General features: G+C 40.8%; 1 protein-coding gene across 1 annotated transcript in view; it reads right to left on the reverse strand.

Moving 5' to 3' along the window:
• IL21 (interleukin 21) overlaps positions 1–14,097 on the reverse strand; it is a 30,856-nt gene that overhangs the window by 448 nt on the left and 16,311 nt on the right. The gene's annotated exons all lie outside the window — the stretch shown is intronic.

Raw genomic sequence — 14,097 nt, forward strand, 5'->3', positions numbered from 1 at the left:
AAATCATAAGTGGCTCAGACTCTACTGGAGAAGTATCTTCCATAGGCATACTCTGCTGGACCTGTCAAACAAGACTCAGGATACCTTTCTTAAAGAGGGTTGGAATGGATTATTTGCAGCTACTATTTTTAATAGGACTTGTGTCAGGGAAGTAAGCTGGATCAAATGAGGCTGTGCTTTCTTTTTTACTTGGTATAGATGGTGTGTAAAATTCTCCCTTGTAAGTATATCCAGGTGAGATATGTGGTTCTGCCTTTTCAGCTTAGATTAATGAGTCAACTGAAATACAAAAACCAGCTAGAAGTTGCAGTTTGGCTCAGTCTTAAGAGGGGAAGTTTTGAGGAATACACCACAGAAAAATAATGAACACAAATGCAAATTTGATAGTGATTACAAGGGCAAATTTCCATGCTAGTGATGTGACACATGAATTTGAACATAAAACCCAATAAAAAATCTTGTTGCTAGGAAAATTCTTTGTGGGTGTCATTGTCTGATTCAGAGCTAAGGAGTGTTCCTGGTTCTTTCCCTTTCACTCATGTTGAAAATTATTTCGTTACTAACATTGATGGAGTAAAGCCATCTTTGGTCCTAACACAAATGATGTAATAGGCTGAATTTCCTAAGTCCGCAGGGCTTTGTTACTGTTAAAAATATTATCCCTTATCTAGATTACAGTTTTTAATGAGTTTGCTCTATAGTTGTTCCTGTTAGGCACAGCAGGTCAGTATTCAGTTCATTTAAAAACCTTAAGTTCAACAAAAGTGGGTGTTTTATGTATAGAAAAATCCCAAATCAGTTGATTTAGCAATATGTCTTCAATACAGTGATCAGCGCTCAATTTTTATAAAGTTCAAGCTCTCCATAGTGTGTTATCACTGTGCCTTTTTTGGGTAACACTAAACACTTGTTTGCAATACAAAGCAGCAAGTCAGAGGGTTATTTGTGACACACAAAACTTCTGCCCTAATGGTTAATTTTTGTTTTAGCACTTAAAAATTAGCATCTCCTTACAAAGTGATGGTATGGAAGCTGAAATGTCACCCAGCTGTTTATCAAGTGCTGGCAGAGGCCATCTAGTTGAACTATGTTTGCTGCTGCTTGTATGACCTGTATGGTAGGGTGCTTCTCATATGATGGCTGACTTATGAGGACCACTGAACTGTGCACTTGTGATAGGATGCAAGTCACATCTTCCCTGTCTGGATTCCATTGAAGTAAGGAATCTGGAGTTAGCTTTGTTTGCTTGTTCCCAGTGACATGTCACTGTTTGACTCATTAGAGCTGGGAGGTGAAGAAGGCAAATCACACTAAATTAAACACCAGATAAAAAGCTTGTTGTTTTAAAACTATGATAACCTTGGGATTGAAGGACTAATGAGTGCTGTGTTCCTTTAAGGGACTAATTGTTCAGCAGAGTTCTTGTGTTCGCCTGAACCTGCCTGTGTGAAATTTTGGGCAGATACTTAAGGCGTGTTGGATTTAATGTGGCATAAATTGTGCATACCCTTATACAGAGAACAATTGATGTGAATCAGATAATGTGCAGATTATCATCTCACAATCAAAGCTTCTTTGTATGTTTGCAATGATGCAAAAGTGTCTTTCTTTCCAGATACATGTTCTCTGTTCACTCCATCTTGCTTTTGTCCATTAGAGTCATTTTCAAAGCAAGTATTGCTAGACAGCACAGCCTTGAAAAGATGAGTAAGATGTTAAAGATTCTTAGGCTGAAGAATAAATGCAGCAGCTTCTGTACAGGTTTCTCCACTTGCATAATGAGTTGATAGTCCGGGCAGTATAGATAGGAGAAGGCTGGAACTGAGAAGACACTTCCTTCAGGTCCTGCTTTGCAGCCCCGCTTTGTGGTGTATTACTTTAGACTTTGCAATCCAGACAAGCACAAGATGATATTGTGCCAGTTCTTCTTAGCATGGAGAAACACTTAGTTGCTATCATCCAGATACGATTGTTGATTGCTGACCTCTAGACAGGAGGTAGGTTCCAAGAGAACTCAAGGAACCAGTTTCAGGAAAAACAGAGTACCCCAATGAATATGGCTATATTTAGCAAAATAAATGTAAAACCGTTCATGGAATGCAGTAAATCACTAGTGGTGTAGTTTTTGTGAATTTAGTAGGAAGATTAGAATCTTAATAGGGAAGGAAACCTTTTACTAGCCACTGTGGCTGCTAGTCACTGAGACAGTAGAAGGAGCCCATCACTGTTAACTGAGTCCTAACCAAGTACATAGGAGTAATGAAACATGCATTTATGAGACTGAAGATAAGTTTACCCTGTCAAATGTCTAAAGAAGAGACTAGTGAGAAATAAAAGTGATACACAGCATATTTTATAACTAAAATTCTATGGTAATTTTAAAGGAGTGCATGTTGTGAGATCTTCATGTCTGTCTCAGCCACGTCATGACCCTGTCCTCATACAGGACCCATGCGTACGTCACGTTCCCTCCTGCACCTTGGTTTTCTCAGAAAGGAAATGCAGTTGCGTGGGCTGGAAAGGAGATGCTGTGCACTCCAGCTAGGTTGTGATCATCTGGATGATTATTATAGTACCCGTGTCAGCTCACACCCATCTCTTAGACTAAGTGGAGATATCAGAAACTACAGTGCAATTCTTTCCTGTAGTGCCTAAAGACCATCTTAAAATACCTGGGAAATTTGGTGGATCCAGGTAGAAATGGATTTTTCCAAGATCTATGTTGGAATGGAGAGAGTAAGTTTCTATGATACTAAGCCAATTAGGAGGCTGGAAGTGTTAAATTCCAGACCAGTGGAGATTACTCATCTGGCAGCATTGTGAGAGGTGTGAAACACGTCACACCTAGCACTTGTTTTCTGTTTAAACACATTCACTATTATTTTGTTACTCATGTTACTCATGCCCAGGAATGACAAGTGAGATCTAAATCCATTGTGTTAATAAATGCAGAAGGAGAGAAGCTACTGTTCTATTATGTTGAAGATGCAGTTAAATAAGTATGGACAATAGTAATTCCTAGAAAAGTAGTGTTCAGTAGGGCTCAGGTTTTTTGTTTTGGACATACCAGTGTTTTGGAGTTTGGGAAGGATGTTTTGAAAACTTTGGAAACTGCTTCCAGAGCTGCAGAGAGTGACAAAACGGAACAGTTTAGTAGCAGAAGAATATGACTGATTTTTCACAAAAGAAACTGCATTCTTCTGAAGCAATGGATTATAATCTGGGGAAAGTGGGTTTCTGGAGCCAAATACTGTAAAATCATTTGGGCTGTGACCTCATATCTGTATATCAACATTTACTTTTGATCATCACTAATTAAAAGTGCAGGAAATTGAAACTTCAGTTGTGTAGTTAGAGGTTTCTGAAAGGACCACAGTGATCTGATTAGCGTTTATTCGCTTCTCACTCCATTCTTGCAATCTTGATATAATAGGAGGTGTTTATTAAACCACAAAGTACAAATTTAAATTGTGCTCTTCACAAGGTGCAGATTTATTTGGGCTGAATCACTGCTTCAGTAGCTAGGTGTGAAGGTCAGTGGAGTATATTGGGGAAAGCAGGGTAGAAATTTTAGTGCTGATTCTCACTTGGTCTGTTAGTTTCTTATTGTTGAATTCAGCAATAGAGGCAAAAGAGATGGAGAAATTTGCTTGGGTGTTGGTCTTCCCACCGTTATTCAAATTACTGTACTTTTTACTTTCCATATCTTGCCGAAGGAAAGATCGACAGTGATTTATTGGTGGCAAATGCATCATAGCAACTTCAGTCATATATTCCATAAGTGAATGCATGAGAGAGTAAGCATCCCTTCCCTGTTCAGGTCCCAGTTGAAAAGTTTTAGTAATATAATGATTTTGATACAAATGAATAAGGAGCCGAGAGGCCCCCTAACTGTCATTTTGTGCCTATTCAATTTTAAAGCTTTCAAGAAAAACATCTTTTGGCTTTGCTCTTTAGTCTTAGTATATGGGTAGTACAGCACCTGAGAAAGGCTGGCTTCCATGAGGTAAAGTGAGGAACACTGAATGTGTGATCAGTGAAAAATTCCCTCTTTAACCACAGAGAGTACCAGTCACTGACACAAGTATGGCTGAGGCTCACTAGACTGTAATCACCTAATTACGATTTCCTCTGTGGGATGAGCTGCCAATGGAGTGGGCCTAACAATTACATACAAATGTTGAAGAATTGCTTTCTGACAGGCAACACTGCACAGAGGAGAAACAAGGGGTGGGACAGGAGAATTAGATGGACAAAAAAAAACCCCATGAAGACGACCATGAAAACCCGGGGAAGACGACCGGCCTGGATGAGCAAGGAGCTCCTGAAGGATTTAAGGGAAAAAAAGAGGGTTTATCACCTTTGGAAAGGGGGGGAGGCAACTAGTGATATGTTTAAGGATGTTGCTAGATCATGTAGGAGAAAAATTAGAGAGGCAAAAGCACAGTTAGAAATTAAACTGGCCACTTCTGTGAAAGACAACAAAAAGCATTTTTATAAATATATTAATGCTAAAAAGAGGGGCAAGAGGAGCCTCCACTCTTTATTGGACGTGGAGGGTAACATTGTAACTAAGGATGAGGAGAAGGCTGAGATTCTAAATACCTTCTTTGCCTCCATTTTCAACAGTAAGGCAGGAGGACTTCAGGATAACTGGCCTCCTGAGCTGGTTGATGGGGTCAAGGAGCAGTGTTGTACTCCTGAAATCCATGTGGAATTAGTTCGAGACTTGTTGAGTCACTTGGATATTCACAAGTCCATGGGACCTGACGGGATCCATCCTAGGGTGCTGAAAGAGCTGGCAGATGAGCTGGCCAAGCCTCTCTCCATCATTTTCCACCAGTCCTGGCTCACTGGAGAGGTCCCAGAAGACTGGAAACTGGCCAATGTGACGCCCATCCACAAGAAGGGACAAACAGAAGAACCTGGGAACTACAGGCCTGTCAGCCTGACCTCAGTGCCAGGGAAAATCATGGAGCAGATTGTCTTGGGGGCAATCACTGCATACCTGAAGGATGGCCAAGGAATCAGGCCCAGCCAACATGGATTTAGGAAGGGCAGGTCCTGCCTCACCAACCTGATCTCCTTCTATGATCAGGTGACCCGCCTGGTGGATGTGGGAAAGGCTGTGGATGTAGTCTACCTGGACTTCAGCAAGGCCTATGACACTGTCCCCCACAGCAAACTCCTGGCCAAGCTGTCAGCCTGTGGCTTGGACAGCAGCACTGTGCTCTGGGTTAGGAACTGGCTGGAGGGCAGAGCCCAGAGAGTGGTGGTGAATGGTGCCACTACCAGCTGGCAGCCTGTCACTAGTGGTGTCCCCCAGGGATCAATGCTGGGCCCCATCCTGTTCAATATCTTTATTGATGATCTGGATGAGGGGATTGAGTCCATCATCAGTAAATTTGCAGATGACACCAAGCTGGGAGCAGGTGTTGATCTGTTAGAAGGTAGAAGGGCTCTGCAGAGGGACCTTGACAGGCTGGACAGATGGGCAGAGTCCAACAGGATGGCATTCAACAAGTCCAAGTGCCAGGTGCTGCACTTTGGCCACAACAACCCCATGCAGAGCTACAGGCTGGGGTCAGAATGGCTGGAGAGCAGCCAGGTGGAAAGGGACCTGGGGGTACTGATTGACAGCAGCTGAACATGAGGCAGCAGTGTGCCCAGGTGGCCAAGAGAGCCAATGGCATCCTGGCCTGCATCAGGCATAGTTTGGCCAGCAGGAGCAGGGAGGTCATTGTACCCCTGTACACAGCACTGGTTAGGCCACACCTTGAGTACTGTGTCCAGTTCTGGGCCCCTCAGTTTAGGAAAGATGTTGAATTGCTGGAGCATGGCCAGAGAAGGGCAACGAGGCTGGGGAGAGGCCTTGAGCACAAGCCCTATGAGGAGAGGCTGAGGGAGCTGGGAGTGTTTAGCCTGGAGAAGAGGAGGCTCAGGGGTGACCTCATTGCTGTCTACAACTACCTGAAGGGAGGTTGTAGCCAGGAGGGGGTTGGTCTCTTCTCCCAGGCAACCAGCACCAGAACAAGAGGACACAGTCTCAAGCTGCACCAGGGGAGGTTTAGGCTGGAGGTGAGGAGAAAGTTCTTCACAGAGAGAGTGGTTGGCCATTGGAATGTGCTGCCCAGGGAGGTGGTGGAGTCACCATCCCTGGAGGTGTTCAAGAGGGGATTGGACGTGGCACTTGGTGCCGTGGTTTAGATAGGCATGAGGTGTAGGGTGACAGGTTGGACTCGATGATCCTTGAGGTCTCTTCCAACCTTCTTGATTCTTGATTCTTGATTCTTGAAAACAGAGCACATAAATCTACCTTCTACTTGTGGAAGTTGGAAAAGCAAAGGACATTTCAGTAGGAAATGAAACATTCCCGTTCTGAAAGTTCTTCTGTTCAAAAGATTTTGTAATTATGTTTTGGAAAAGTTTTTTCTCTTTCTGGTGAGATGGTTTTAATTTTGGTGTTTTGTGTCAGTGAAACACTTCATGGCTGAAAATTACTTACCCTGATGGCAGAGGCAAGTCATCATGTCTCCTGATAATGTTAGACATTAAAATCCCATAATACTAAGCATTCAAGAAAATGAGAACATTACTGATGAACTCATCAACTGCTTCCTGAAAACAAAGAAGCAGAGACAAAAAGCATGCAGAGTGGAAGGAAGAAGGGAATTCCTGGGAAGGGATCACTTAGGATTCCACCATCTAGAGGACAGCAAAAGGATTCTCTGACTTCTTTTAATACAAGAATCTGTTCCCTGGTGGGTTGTTCTGGGATTTTTAAGATGTGAAAAGGAGCTTTTGAGTTTTATGATTTGTCCTAATACTGCACCTCTTTTCTTCCTTTTTTCTGTAGGTGTAACAGAAAAATTCCTACTGCAATTGCTGCCACAAAATTTCTAAAGTGATTGACTGTCACATGTGAAGAACTGTGATTCTACTTTATGTGAAATGGGACTCAACTGCTGTAGAAAATACAGTAAAAGAGACGTGTAGTCTTCACTGTGGTTTCTGAAGCATTATGTGACCATCTGGACAAATGTTACAAAAGGTCATGCTAGGATGGTTTTGTGGTGTTGGTTTTTTTGTTGCTTTTCTTTCTCAGTTATTCCCAAATGAAAGATGTCACTCCGTTGAAAATACTGATTGAGGCTTCAAAATTTAAGACGACTTAACTGCCTTGCCACTTTTTGAACCTAAACTTCAACTATGTTGCCAGCTTCATTGAAGAGCCCAGTTAAGTTGCGAAGTTCTATTTGATAATATGTTAGCAGTAATGTGGAAATGGTGTGTATTTGAGACAGCTTGAATCTTTCAGCACTTAAAATTTAGTGCTTTGTGAAACGGTGTTTGTGAAATAAACTCTACTGATGACTGTAATTTCAGGAGGCTCATTTAGAAAGTGGATATGCATATGGATAGTGCAAGTATGGACTTGCATGTATGGCAGGTGAAGCATTTAGCAAGAGTGTGGAGACAGATTCTCTTATCTCAGAGGATAGACTTTCCAAAGATGAAGTCACCACTTTGAATCCTAGCCAGTACCATGACAAGTGGAGGCTTGCCTGGTATATTGGACTGCAGGGTTTATTTGCAGTAGTGTTCATCAGCATTACTAAATCAATCATTTCAGCCTTGAGACACTCTCCATCATATTGCAAATACACCACAACATAATTTCTGTTGGTATATAGGGACTACAGGGAGCAGCAGTTCCTATGGCTTCACAACCACATGTGAGGCAAGAAACAAGAGCATGAGACAAGGACCAAGGGGCTCTGGTTCAGGTACCTTTTGTGGTTTGGGTTAAAATTTCATTATTAACAAATGTGATTCATATGTAGAATGGAGGGGTTTCCCCCTATGGTGCATGGTGTATCCTTGCTTGTGGTAATTCAGGGTTTTTCCTCTCTTGTTCCTTTACTTGGGTACATGGTTTAATTCTTCCTGTTCTTCTGGATGACTCTATTTAAATTCTTCCTTTCTGCCCAATCCTGATAGATTTTTATAGGATTACCTAGTGTGGTGAAGAATGGCCTTAATAGGGATGTGGTTTAAAGACTCCCATGTTGTCATTACAGCTATGACGCTGCCTCCCCCATTACGTGGGGAAGTTGCCGACTCCTGCTTCAATCTTCTTTGTGAGTAAATGAGAGTGAAATTTCACCACTATGTTTTGAAGGACCTTTGTGCCTACTTCTGAATAATCCAGTCCTAATCCTGATCTCACAGAAACCAAGAAGTACTTTGCATTGAGAAGTTGCTTCATTTTGATGTACAGCTTTGGAGCACTTAGCTTATAAATAGCTCTTGATTTTGGCTCTAGGTTTTTCCCCAGTGAAATTGGTGATAAGATAATGCACTTCAGCTTAATGATAGTAGTAAGGGTGGCACACAGTTTGGAAAAAACAGACTTTTTATCTTCAGAGGATATCTCCCTTCATTCCTAAAGGTAATTTTGTTGCATTTAACTCCTGGATTACCATCATAAAAAAAGATTTTTAGACACCAGCATCTGAGATGTGGTTAATTACCTGAGTTTCACCACTGTGTTGCTTTAGCAACCAGGCAGTGATCTTCCAGGGTAATGTGTAGAAGTTCATATATTTGAATCAGAGATCCTTTAAAGTAAGAACTGAGGATGTATCTGTCAAGGTCCAAGGTTAAATTTTAGTTCATGGCCCCAGAAGAAAGAGTATGTGAGCTGAAGGTTATTGTAATGTTTAAGGAGTGAAAAGAATAATCTGTGTTTCTCAGGAGTTTTTTCAGTGACATCTAAAACATGCAATGACTTCACTGCTTTTACCATAAGGGTTAGAGGTTTGAAGCTCTGTTTCTGGTCTCTGTCTTGCCCCCCATACCTTTCTCTTGCACTGATTATGGCTCTGCATGAAAGCTAGCAATGTGAAGTCTGCACTGTCTTTTCCAAGGAAATGCCCTAAGACTTGCAGTGGAGGCACAAAGAAGAAGGTGGGTTTTCTAGTTTGGCTCCTGAACCTCTTTCTGAGTAACATTTTTTTGACTAGCAGGAGTACTTGCGTGATTTTACCGATAAGCAGAATAACCCTCTGCTGAGAGTGCTGCAAGTTTCTTGTGTGCACTGAAGCCATTCATCCTGTACCTGTTCAGCCAGTTCTATGTGGGGGAGTGCATATAATCATAGTTTAAAAAAAAGAAAAAAAAACCTCTGTTAGTGTAAAGGTCAGATCAGAGTCCTAGCAAGCAAAATGAAGCACTTCCCTTGCAAGGTGCTGTTGGTCAAACCCTGTTGATTCAATGGGAGTTGACCTTCTACATAGGGATTGTGTAACGGATTGCTTCTGTCCCTTATGTATATGGTTAGTGCCGAGGGAAGGAAAGGGGAATCCCTTTGTTAACTGTTTCTGCAAAACTTGATTCTTCAGTTACTGCTGAAATAAATGAAGTCTGATATCTATGAAAACCTACACATTTAGATTCTATTTTCAGAGAAATTGGAGGAATATTTTAGGAGTTGTGTATTTTGTGATACAGCTCAGAGAACAGTGTTATTATTGTACCTCCAAAAATCTTAGCTGTACATAGCTAAACAAAAATGTCAAAAGCTTCCATTTAAATGCCTAGGAAAAAGACCAAGAGTGAAACCAAGATCTGGGGGAGATGAATTTCTAAACAGGAAACAGAAATATGCAACAGAAATGTTAGCAAAAGTATTATTAATAACTCTTTAGATGCACATGCAATTTTCCCACTGATTTCTCCCTGATGGTTATTACTTTATTTATGTGGAACTTAAAATTACCTAGGCCACCTAATATTAAAACTGGATATTAAGAAAGTGAAAAGAAATGATCCTTCTGTGTGTTTGCATCAGGGTGGGGGGCAAATCAGCCAGTGCTGTAGCCACGTAGCATAGCCATTGTTACAAAGAAGTTGTGTTTACTCTTTGCTGAGTTCAGCACTAGTATTATCTGGTATTTATGTTGTACAGGTAGCTTCTTGTAGCTGCTTATTCCTGATGCTCCATAACAATATCTGACTCCTGAGTGGCAGTGTTAATTGGTACATCTGAACACATTTTACAAAGAAAATTAGTAGTGGTTTTCCTGATTTCCTTCTGTAGAATTGGAGTTTCTGAAATGCCAGCAGCAATATAAGATGGCAGCATGAGGTTGAGTATGTGGCTGTATCTGTGGTGTGCTATTTTTATGGAAGCAAGTGAGTGTCTACAAATAGCAAGCTGTTGGGAAATTCCTGTATTTCTGGCTTGAAAAGCTGCATAGAGTTCATCTGTTACAAAAACATAATTGCTGCATGAAGCGTATGTGCAATTTCTTGGTCCTGATGGGTGATTAATACCATTGGGATATCTCTGCTGATGAGCATTTGAAAAGAAAAGCAAGAATGGGTCTGCCACTTCCAAAAATAAGGAATGAAGTATTGTGTTATTGCATGATTATGTTAATGTATTCATTTTTACCTTACCTGGATTAATTCTCCTTGGAAATGAAAGATGACTGACATGCTAGTGAGATTTTTTAACAATGTTTTAAAACATTTTTAATCTTTCATGTTTCAATTTGCATTATTCTTAAGGGATACTTTCAGGTAGCCTATAATTTAAACCCAATCCTTTTAGGATTCTAAAGATTGATTGATTGATTGATTGATTGATTTCTTTCTTTCTTTCTTGATTTCTAGATTACTTTCTTTCTAGACTACTTTCTTTCTTTCTGGATATCTTTCTTTCTTTCTGGATATCTTTCTTTCTTTCTGGATATCTTTCTTTCTGGACATCTTTCTAGATTTCCTACCTTCTTTCTTTCTGGATTTCTTTCTTTCTTTCTGGATTTCTTCCTTTCTTTCTGGATTTCTTCCTTTCTTTCTGGATTTCTTCCTTTCTTTCTGGATTTCTTTCTTTCTTTCTGGATTTCTTCCTTTCTGGATTTCTTTCTTTCTTTCTAGATTTCTTTACAGTTTCCCTCTGTCCAGAAATAATTTAGCACCAGGAAAAGGTTGTATTCAACCTTTTGGAGGCCAGTGAGTAGAAAAATAAGCTGTTCTTATGGTACTTGTGGTGTTCCTTCAGCATAACTGAGATGCGGAGAAGCACCTGAGCCAGCCCTGGCTGCCAAGGAGAACAGACTCAGACAGGTAATGGGGTGTAGTAGTGAAGGGGTGAGGGAGAAAGATGAGACTGGAAGAGGAAATGGTGCAAGACCAGCAGGGGAAGAAAAAGACATGGAGGGATACCTGTAGGGTTCTGGGGTCAGAGGGTGAGACAGGAGACAACTGGCTCTTAGAAAGACATGAGGTTGTAAATCAATAGAAGCAGAGAGGGGGGAAAAAACCCCAAACAACACGACTAAGCTCAGTGATTTGAGAGAACACCAGATGTGTCATGCTGGGCACTGAAAATGAAAAGCGTTTTTTTTGCTGCTATAGACAAAGGGGTGTGTGGGGCCTTTTGCACTGCAGTGCTTCTGAGAGTCCTGAATTCTAAGCAGAAGTGACAGGACTTTCACTTGTGTTCAGAAACTAAGGTGATGTTTTTTTCCATCCAGAAAATGTTTCAAAGACTGCAAAGAGAGAACAACAAAAGAAAAAAATCAGAGTAACAAAATGAGTAGGCCTTGACTCAATGTTTAATTATATTTTAAAAGTACAGATACATTAGTCATTTTCTCTGAATTTCTTGTAAAGGAGCTTTGTTGTTTGTAAGCTTTTCCTGTCATTAATTTTCTTGATAAAAGTATTTTTTAAATTAAATGAATTGGTATTTTGGAAATTGTTAATTACGGAAACTGAAATTATTTGCTCCTGACTTTCAGGTACATTGAACGCTAAGAGGAAGCCATTTCTGCTGAGGTTTCGCTGGCATGTGGTTCTCAGCAAACCCCAGGAGATGATACAGTACCTGTTGTGGGGCACCACCTGCTGGCTGCTGCATGTGGGTATATGTCATACGCAATGTTCTCTTATGGCATGGAGCACCTGCAGTTCTCATGGGGGTTGGATCCCTCTGCTTTCAGCGAAGGTGGTTTGTGTTGCCCCTGCTCGTGTGTAATTACGTCCCATGGCTGCTGCACAGTGAGAAAGCCATGTCCTCTATGTGTTTAGTTTAGTTTACCAATAGATTGTGTTAGTTATATTTTCATATTTTCTAAGTGAATCTGCAGGAGAGAGCAATGGGAGAATTGACTCCAGTGCCCTCAGATGAGGTAAAGTGGGGTTTATCAGTGGACTTCTCCATGCTCTGTGTAACAGCTTTTGATACACTGACATCTCCAAAAGGGAGATACACAGAAGACTACAGGTTGCTACAAAACAGTTACACTGTGATGCACATGACAGCTCATGAATCTGTTGCTTTTCCTCTTTTGTGCTAAAGGACCGGATATTGTAGGAGATTGAAAGGCCAGTCTGGAAATGATTTGAGAGATCTAGGCAATCAGAGGGTTACATGAAGTTGCTAGCTGCTCAGAGTAGAAGAAGGAACCAATAGAACCACCACCAGAAGGGTGTAAAGAAGGCTATTTAAGGGAGCAGAGTAAAGGTGGCTGCCATTGAGACTTCCCAAGGCTGCTTTAGCTGAAGCTACCCCTTGGGACATGGACAGGAGCAGCTGTCATCAGGTAAGCCTCCATTTAGTGTTATAATTTTGGATATCAAAATTCTGACATCAACATGATCAATTCTTATCTTTGTCTGTTATCTTGGTTATGGTGAAAAGGGGAAATTTGGAGCTCCAGAATCTCAGTGTCAAAAGGATGCAGAAAATGAAGTTGGTAATCAGCACCAAATTGCTGTTTCTGCAGCTGTTGTTGCAGTGGGATTCAGAGTGTAGTGTTAAAGCTAGGTCAACACTGTGCTGTCTTAAAAGTTTCCTGCTAACCATACTTCAGTTTATCCTGTAAAAGCTCACATCCCCAGACAGCAAGCTTGGAGAGAGAGATATCTCAGAAATACCTGTTAGAAATAATTACAAAAATGCAACTTTTCTGCACTAATTAGTAAAGTCAAAGAGCAGGTAACTGTATAGCACCATTCCTAGTCTGTGTGTGGGCCTGGTGATGGTGCTTAGAAGAATGCTGGATTTGAAATGACATTGGCTGCACAGTGACTAAAGGTCTGCCAACTTCTGCAATCTAATGCTAAGTGTTATGACCATTTCTGACTGGCTTCCTTTTTGTTTGTTTATCAGTCTAGTCCTATCACTTTGGGATGTTCTAATTAGTCCCGTACTACCTATTGGAGAGGGAGTAGAAAAGTGTGCTTGTGACAAGTGGAATCTGTCACATTAACGTGATTTTTTTCAGTTGTCCATCTCTGGGGTTAATAGGATCATGGCACATTGTGCAGTGGGAGCTGGCCACATGTCTCTGGATGATTTTTTTTATGTGCGATCAACATTCAAATAGAGCAACAGGAAGAAGCACAATTTTAATCAGAGGTTATGAAGACAGTTGTAAAATACTGTGTTCTAAGTCTATGAAGCTTTATATTTGTCTTAATGGAGTTTAAAATGTGTTTATTGTATATTTAAAAGCATAAATCATTCTTTTAATTTAAAACACTGAGCATGAGTAATCCATACTCATGTGAGTGGTGATAGCTGGCTGTTGGTGCAGAGCAGTTTCACTGAAGTGATTAATTTGTGTTGGGGCTTCCTTTTGGTGGAAAATAAGATATGTGGGGGCTGGGAAAACACCTTGGGTGTTGTTTGGTTTGTTTTTTTTTTTTTGTAATGAAATGGGTTATTGATAGATCAGTACTCAGACAGAAACTTTCATGGAGGGAGAAGTTTTCAATGAGATTATTATCCATTTTTATTCTCCCAATGACTTGTCAACTTACAGTTTCTTTTATTCCATAAAAGGGATTTGGTGTTTGATGAATAGCTTTGCTGCTCTTCATCTGATCTTCATTACTGTGCTGCCCACTGATTTATACTTAAAGGCTATGTAAGGCATATGTATCAGACAGGGAAATTTGCCAGAGAATTGTCTCAAATACTGAGATAAATCTGATGAGAACCAGATAGAACTAGTTTAAAAGTATTTCCCCATCTGACAGAAGTGTCACTTTTCAATTTTGACCTTTTTTTCCACTGTGTCA

Source organism: Indicator indicator, chromosome 25 (genome assembly GCF_027791375.1).
Source record: "Indicator indicator isolate 239-I01 chromosome 25, UM_Iind_1.1, whole genome shotgun sequence".
Classification (NCBI taxonomy): Eukaryota; Metazoa; Chordata; class Aves; order Piciformes; family Indicatoridae; genus Indicator; species Indicator indicator.